Here is a 9441-nt window from a genome sequence, read left to right on the forward strand (position 1 = left end):
TCAAATCCCGTACAGGCCTGCATTTTTTTTCAGGCCTTATTTTCACTACTGCCCAAGTAATGTACATTACTGCGAGGATCACTTTCATTCATGTCTTTATCCGCAGTTCAAATATATGACCTTCATATATTCTTAACCGTTTCGAATCATAATAACCAACTATGAAATCCAAGGAAAAATATCTTCAGACCAACACGGAAGCTTTCGATATGATCGGATAATTTTGTTTCAATTTCTATGCAACAGACAGTGACGGATTAGTGCGCTCACCCTTTAAATGCACCTATGGATGAATATGAAAGAATAAGTTGGCAACAGTGAGTTAATCACATTTAGTGTGTTGTAAGAACGTGAGCCCTTCAGAAAATGAAACTAAACAAAACTTTCCAGAGACCGGGAGAAGGAGGAAAAGGGAAGGGGTTGTCTTAAACGTATACAATCTTTAATCTCTTATTTTTTTCTATCTTTATGTCGTCAAGAGCTACAGACAGCGACAGGCGGGTGCGTTTAACACTTTCGCTTCAATGTCGGTGAAAATGGTGGATAGAGATCCACCTTTTCGGTGAGGATTGTTCATCACCTCATCCCTTACTCGAGTAATGATATTTTGGCAGGTCTCGTTGCTTAATATAATTTTTCTTTTCGACGATTCACAGCAGAACACCTATTGTGCGAGGAAACGACCTAAAATAAAAGCGAAAATTTGCACGTTTCAAATAGTTTTCAAAACCATCTCTAATCAAGGCCAACTTTTAGGAATAGGTTATAATTAAACGTAAAGTCTTGTTACACAATATTTCGGACGATCAACTTTAAAGCCAAACAGCTGCAAGGAAACTCGTACTCTACTAAGGAATAAAACAATTTAAAATAGAGGAACCAAACAAACGAAACGACATATTAATTAAAGCAATAGTCAACTGGTGCCTAAAGTTTGTTTATGAAAGCGTTATTCTTCATTTGTTTGATAAATGTGGATAATGAAATTTCAGCTGTCTCACCCATTTAGCACGATGATCAAAAACGCATCTATCGGCGTTCCATGCGTTAATTCGTGTGAGCTTCAAGTCAAAACATGATTTTTTTACTTGTCATTCTGAAAAGTTACAACTTTTTTTCAGAGGTGATGGATTTTTTTTTACCAATCGGGATTTCTTCCTCTTCCCTCTTTTCTTACAAGGAATGATATTGTTTCGAATATTAATTCCCATTTGTCTAAATAACTGATAGGTGTTCATAAAGTTGATTATTGTCATCGGTTCAACTTGAAATTTTAATCAGTTTGCTGCAAATCATACAGACATTTTCTGCAGATTTTTTTTTTGTATTTTTGTTGTAGATATTTATCTACAAACGGAGCGTGGGAAAGATACACATCAATCCAAAGCAAATTAAAATGAGTTCGCACGTTCATTTAATACCCAAGGACAGATTTGCCAACCTTGGAAAACTTTTTCTTGAATGAACCGCTTCAATAGAATTACTGACTAGATTTAAACAGAAAATAGACGGTACTTTGAAAGGCAGACTCTATTAAACAGGTAATAACTTATTCGATTTTTCTTAATTGCTGCCCGTTATTGATTCTCAGTCGTGTGCCACTTTCAAGATCCAGAAGTTGAGTATTGATATACATTTCCGATTGCAAAAAAAAAGTTTTACAAAGGAAGAGATGTTTAATTTTCGAGTTTAACTCACCCAGATTATTTAAGATAAAGCTCTACTGCTACACAGAGGTCTGTAGCAGGACTGAAACAAGCGTACCAAGTTGTTGCGGTTGGCACAGGAAATATCCAGCTTTATGGAACTTCAGTAACAACTAGAAACTAATGTTCGTTTATTTATGTTACGGCTAAGCTACTAGGAACTGTGGGTGATTCAGTGGTGAGTGTGATTTTTTCCTACAATACCTACATTTTTTGCTAACAAGCAACGGTCGAATAAGTGACAATAAGTGTGATCTCTTCACTCATAGCTTCAGTCCCGTTTAATTTACAGTGTGGTCGCATTCATATTGGATGCATAAGTGTTGAGTTTGTAACTCATGACTTTCAACTTGACAAGACCGCTCGAGCATTTTGAAGGTGACTTATTATATTTTGGTGAACCACGGCGTCAAATCTTAGATTTAAAATTTAGGACCCAAATCGAATAATTCTTTGCTTTAATTTTCAATAAAAATATCTATGTTTTCTATTTCATTATGCCGTTCACAATTCCAAATGCGTTTAATGTTCACACTAGGTATATGAATCGGCCATCGAATGTTTCTCTTTAAATTTGAAATTATACAATTTTCTTTATTACGCATTTTAGAGAACTGTCATGTTTCGCTCTTTTTCTCTTCTGATTGTTAATTATCAGGACAAGTCAAATACTCGCCCGAACTCCGGCGGCGCCCATCTGGAACATTCAGAACACCGTACTCAACTGATACAAGCTCAGCATTGACAACCTTAACAAACTATAACTTTAGATAGCAGTTTACACTTTGGTTTAAGCCACAATGCTAAACTTAACCTCAGTATTATTGAAGTTAAGGTTATTCAAGGAAGAAGAGAAAGTATTCCTTGCAATTTGGAATATTCTTACTTGCATCACGGCCGTTTGTGGGAATACTTTCATAATTGCATCTATTCGCCGAGTCTCCTCTCTTCATCTGCCATCGAAGGTTTTACTGGTATGCCTTGCCTTGACTGATCTCTGCGTCGGTGTCATTACACAGCCATTGTATGTGGCACACATATTGTTTCCAGAATGCCACTCAATTGGTCTTTATCTTCTAATAGGTTACAACACCACCGGCTTCCTTTTTTCAGGAGTATCAATGCTAACAATCACCGCCATTAGTGTGGACAGACTTCTCGCTGTTACCTTAGGCCTGAGATACAGACAAGTTGTAACTGTATGGCGAACAAGAATCCTCCTCGTTTCTTTCTGGACCATAAACATGGCATTCGCAATGATGTTCTTCCATTATTTTGGTGTCATATTATATTTCGTTATTGCTTTTACTTCACTGTGTATTCTAATCTCAACTTTCTGTTACGTGAAAATATGTTATGCTCTTCGTCATCACCAGGTTACAGTACAACCACCCGCTTACCAAGGAGAAGAAAGAAGGCAAAGAGTTAACCAACTGAATTTGATGCGGTCCAGAAAGACAGTGATTAGTGCTATGTGGGTGCAAGCGACTTTCGTAGTGTGTTCCTTGCCGTTAACAATTATAATGATTCTTGTGATCTCAGGTTTTCGAACTGCAACGGTTTTTTTCATTTGGGATTTGGTAACATCTCTTCTCTTTTTTAACTCGAGCCTAAATCCGTTTATCTATTGCTGGAAGATTAAGCAAGTGAGGCAAGCTGTAAGAGGCACAGTCAAACAGTGCTGTTGTTTTCTGCAAGGGTAACCCTCTGAGTCGATAACGTAAATTGGCCACCATAAAGCGCTACAAAGCTGACGTTTCGAGCGTTATCCCTTCGCCGGAGCGAATGACGAAGGGATAATGCTTGAAGCGTCAGCTTTGTAACCCTTTAGCACCCATAATCTTGTTCATAGCTCTTCCTTATCATTGTTCAATAAAAATTTGCATATTAGTTAACAGAATGTGCTTTTATTAGGATAACACATACCCTTCATGAAACTTTTATCTATTTTTTCACTGGTTGGGGCTCATTTGTAATTAAAGGCGAAAATTTCTTGAAAATAGCATTCGGAAGTGAAAGAGTTGGATCTGCAGGTGAACCCATTTTATTTACATGCAATAGTAAGCCAATATTGGGGTTAAAATTCTGAAATTATGATCTTCTCCGCGTTGGTCTCATTAGGCAGCCATTGTGCATAATGTATATTCTGTCTTCAAAAAGGTCTCAAATGGGTCTTTATCCTCAAACAAGTTACTTTACCACCAGCTCACTCTTTCCAGGAGATTCACTGGTTATCATCACCTCCATCACTGTGGACAGATTTCTTGTCGCGACATTAAGGCTGAGCCTACAAACAAGTTGTGACTATGAAGCGAACACAAATATTTCTCGTCACTTTATGGCTTTCACACGTGGCTTCCGCAATGGTCTTTCATTATTTTCGTTTTATGATACATGTCATCTGCGTAACTTTATCGTTGTACATTCTAATCTCAACTTTGTGCCACTTGAAAATGTATGCACTCTATCATCACCAGGTTACAGTACAGCCCCACTTTCACCAAGAAGAACAGAGAGGAGTTAACCTACTGTATATAATGTGGTGCAGAAACAAAGTCATTAGTGCTACATCCATACATACATACATAACTTTATTTAGTAAAGCAGGTCAGGAATATGCAACTTACAAGCTGATGTGGACCTACTGTAATTATAAATAAATATAAAATCAAATTTCTTAATATAATATAAATAAATATCTATATATTAAATATATATATATAAACAATCAATAATAATAATCAGAGCTTTTGTTGTAAATTTAAGAGCTTCCTTTCTCAAATTTAATATTCTTAATATCACGTTTTGACAATTTCAGTCGATTTTTAAAAGCTATAGGATTTGAGAAAGATCTAATTTTGTCAGATAAAGAAATCCTTGCAGTCCTATGTGAGAAGGTCCTACGACCTAACTCGGTTTTGGGCTTGTTTACATTAATGTTTAAAGATTTCCTAAAGTTATAACTATAAGAACTCTTAACAACTAGGGAATTTATTTCTTCTAAGTCCAAGTTATAAAATGCCTTATGAGTAATATTTAAAAGACGGAATTTCTAAAAATAATCAAGTGGCATCCACTTTACTGTAGTGAGAATATTCTCATCATTCACGTCATTTGGTAGCTTATGTATTAACCTAGCTTTTTGGGTGCAGATGACTGTCCTGGCGTGTTTCCTTCTACTCTTAATAGTAGTTATTCTTGCCATCACAGGTTTTCGAACGCAGCATTTTTCTTCATTTCGGAATTGGCAACATCATGTCTAACTCAATTCTAAATCAATTTGTAGAAGATTACGGAAGATTAAGCATGTTAGACAAGCTGTAATAAACACAACCAAACAATGCGACTGTTGTCTGTCGGAGTAACTATTTAGCTGAGCGTGCGCGCTGCGAGCTCCGCTATAATTGTGCCTTAAGTTGGTTTTCTTTACTCGACATAGACAGATTTAGCCATTGTTGATTAACAAATTTTGGCTTTATTCAGGCATATTGGTGAAAGTAAAACAAAAGACTGTTAGTGTTTCTTTCTGGAACCATTCCCCTTTTTGCAAGATTGCTCCTTCGTTACTCGATGTTTTCCCATCATGCCAAACCTACACCTTATGGTTTCCTTCACTTTGAAAGTTAACTTGGAATTTTTTTTTTTTTTATCATATAATTCAAAAGTGAAGCGATGCTGTTCAGAAATGCCCCGCAAATTTTCGCTTTTCAGGGCTACAATCACTCCACCCCCTGCCACTGACACCCCACTGTTTTTTCGTCCTCCATGGCTAAAGCCTCTTCGAAATTCTATTTCGATTCATGTAGGACTTAAAAGGGGAACAAAATAGTATTTTAAGTACCTTTTAGAGAGAAGAATGTTTTCCTGTTCACGTTCAATTCAGAAGTAATATCTTGCAACATGTACAATTCTGCGCCTCAATTCCAATTTTGAAGGCAAATTTCAAGGTGTGGAACATATTTCAAAGTCGAAACACTTTAGGTGTCATGTTTTCACATAGACTCTTTAACGGCGGCGACAAAACAATTTTTATAGCATAACTCGCCCTCAAGTTTAGTCATTTCAGTTCCCTGATTTCCTTCGAAAGTTGGTTCTACCAAGATGAACACCATCAATTCACAGCAGCCAAAAGAGGTTCAAGCACCATCGTCTTATAATGCTCTTAACTTCTTTTCTCACGGCCCTTTTCTTCCAGCAATAAAGAAATGGATTTAGACTTGAGTTGAGGTACACAAATAATTCCCTATTTCGGAAGCTAGAGAAGATGTAGGCCTACATTTCCCATAATCACTTGGGTACTTAGCAATAGAAGTGTAACTAAATGTGGAAGGTAACAGAACAAAAATGCAATTTGTACGCATTGTGCGCTGGAGACCGTCTTTTTGTATTTAGTTATATTTAGCATGGCTTCCAGCCCAGTTTTCTGCTATCCTTGTTGAAAATGGCTATGGACTTGCATTTCTTGGCGACGAAGTCTGTTGAAAATTTTTGCGCAACAGCATGTTGAGATAATGAGACATAGTAATATTGCAGTACTGGTGACACATAATACATTAAACGGAAAAATGATTTTTTTCACCGCTAAACCACCACTTAGTAACCAAGATAAAGCAATGGAGAATTGCACCCGTCTTAAAGTTACAACCTATCTATATCGTGGCCCCATCATCAACGCAAGAAGTCTGTCCACGTTTATCTCAGGAATTGTCAGCAATGCTCCAACAAATAGCGTTGACGTGGACATGGATGCGTCAAGACGATGAACACAATGATTTGAATGCTCTGAAAAGCACATGCATAGCTTGGATGTTACGTAACGGCTGAGTAATGAGGCCAATACACAAGTCTGAGCACGCAAGGCCACAGAGGAGAACTTTCGACGATGGATGACAGCAAGAAACCTTTCTTAGAGCCGCAATGATAAGAGCATTCCCCAAAAATGCAACAATTGAAAGAGGGATATTCGTTACTAAAGATAATATTCCCCGATGATCAAGATCGGCTGTCCAACACAAAGCATCTTCAATTTTCGTGCCGTTACAAACCTTTGTAAAATTTGACATGTCTTTCGGATATCAACCAACTCTTTTAATTTCTGAAATGCTTCATAAAAAGAATGTTCCCAATAATTCTTTTTGTCCGCAGCCTTCTGTTGATTCACCGCGATGGTTCATCAACTCTACTCTAGAGGTCTTTCTAGTTATCAATTTATCAAGATGAAATACAACACCTTATTAATTCATCCTGTGAACTAGGCTTTTCATAATTGATTTAGATGTTCATCAGGGTTCACTTTCATCTATATTTTCTTCCGTTGTCGGCTCAAATAGACTTCAAATCTATTTGAGCCTGGGGTTTAAAAACACAGCTTTAATTCGGTAAAATAAACAAACGAAATGGGAATTGTCGAATGTTCTTAATGCAGAGTAAAGTAAGATTGGCTAGCCCAATAACGTTTTAAAATGACAAAGGGCCTCGGAAGCCTCATAACGGAGCCTTTTCAAAAACTTTCGAAGTCAAAAATCTGTTTCTAAACTCGGTCAGACTTTTCCAAAAGTCTTTTCTACTGACTTATCTTAGTCGTCTTCGAGGGATTTTATGAAAGAGGTAAGTGCATCCAGCAAATAATCGTAGACTGCAAGTTAAAGCAATTTCGCCTGAGTGACCTCATTAATTTTTCATCATGTCAGAAATCAGTAATAGCCAATTTAATTTATTCATCATCAAGGAAAAAGGAAAAATGAACGTCTTTGTAGGATGGACCTAAATAAATGAAAATTCAAATCAAACTTTGAAAATCCTTCAGCAAAAGTATCAAAATACGATAACTTTCTACCTCTTGTTTCCTTGAAATCCAATTATTTGAAGAAAAAAAACTGCTTAGTTACAAATTCAATTTCAGCGGAAGAAAGTAGAGCTCTCCAAAGTTCAATTAATGTGTCGACTAAAGTAAATAGTTGTCTAAAATGGAAGGAAGACTAATGGTGCACTGAGAAAGAATCGAATTTCAATAAGTAATTATCTTTTCAGAAGAGCTGAGGCTTGAGTGTTAAACAAAGTATACTTAAGGGTAACGGTAAAGTCAGTACTCGAGCTAAATGCCTCAGCCAAACGAAGCTTATTTATCTTTCCTAAGCATGAAGCGTCTAGGAGTATCATTGCCCTTCCATGGATGGCAAGGTTTCGCTCAGCGTTTTTCCAGGGCTCCATCTACTCTTATACGTTGAAGAGTAAGTTAAGTGTTTTACCCAAGAACACAACACGCTGACCTGCCTCGGTCTCAAACCCAGATCAGACTTCTCCCGTCCGGAGTCTGGCGCACTAACTGTTAGGTCACCGCCTCTCCCATGTGATATTATAATTAATATTGTTATGATATCTCCAATAAGCCGGACGTAGCACCACGGAATCAATCAATAAAAATCCACGGCTATTGTAGAGCTCAAAGTATTTTTAATAGTTAAGGAGGTATTTCTATCCTTTACTTCTTTATTGAAGTCGTTAGACGGTTCCTTGAAGAGTTTTGTGTATCTTTCACATTGAAGGGCTCTGCTAAAAGTCAAACAGCTCACCGTTGGTTAAGATACCCGGCGTCGTTCTAGCCCAGACATTTATAGTTGTAGCACTTTATGCAATACTGATCGCATATATTTCTGCTAAAACAGTCAATTTTTCGATTTCAGATCGCCTTTTCTCAAATAATTCAACTTGTATTTACCTAAATTTCCATTTGTCATCGCTATGATCTTTCACTCCTTGTGCATCTGCGATTTTTTTCAATTATACTTTTTCATCGCCATTTATTAAAGAATAATCTATGGCGGAATAACCAATACAGAGGTATTAACGAAGAGATTTATCTAAAATTGACATTCATGGGACAAAACGGTACCTTCCCCTCACCACATTGTTAGAAGCGGTGACCGAGCGAATGATAAGGAACAAAACTTTAAAACTCATGCGAAGACTCTCTTGATAACATCAACAAAAGTGTATCAGGACTAACCCAAAACGTTAACTTCTGCACATAGGACGCTTATGTATTATTTCTTCGTTTCAACCCTGACTACCACGACGTCTATCATAAGTTAAATTGTTGCCACAACATCTTTATTTGCTCACAAGATAAAAACTACACATCAGTGTTACAAAGTAAAACATAAAAAAGCAACTAATTTTTAAACATTTACAACACTAACTTGTATTTAAGAATTAGACGATTTACATGAGCATTTTTAAACGGTATATATTAACTTTTGGACAGATACTGGATTTGTTTCTAAAATTATATTTCGTCCCAAAGAATATGTGTTCTCTTGATTTGTCTTCTCGCTTTTTGGGTATTACATTTCTAAGGGGATAGAATTCCAACCTTGCCACTTCATAGAAATTAAAGACAAGTAGAGTTTATAACAAATCAGCACCATGATTTTATGACGTCCTTCGCAGCTTTTCTCACACCGTCAATTTTCCAGCAAAAAATAAATGGATTTAAACTTGAGTTTAGCAGCACCAGGGACACTGCGAGTTCCCAAAAGAAACGAAACGATGATATTGATTTACCAGTTAGGATAAATATAATTGCAAATAAATATGGGCTGTAACAAGCTAGAAATACCCCCTGTACCCATAATGCGCTGGACACTGTCTTCTTGTATCGTGATATTACAATCAAGGAGCTGTTCCCTTCGCTGAGGGGAGCAGCTTGAACGTGAATAACTTGAATTTGATTCTG

The sequence above is a fragment of the Pocillopora verrucosa genome, chromosome 11, assembly GCF_036669915.1.
Source record: "Pocillopora verrucosa isolate sample1 chromosome 11, ASM3666991v2, whole genome shotgun sequence".
In the NCBI taxonomy this organism is placed as follows: Eukaryota; Metazoa; Cnidaria; class Anthozoa; order Scleractinia; family Pocilloporidae; genus Pocillopora; species Pocillopora verrucosa.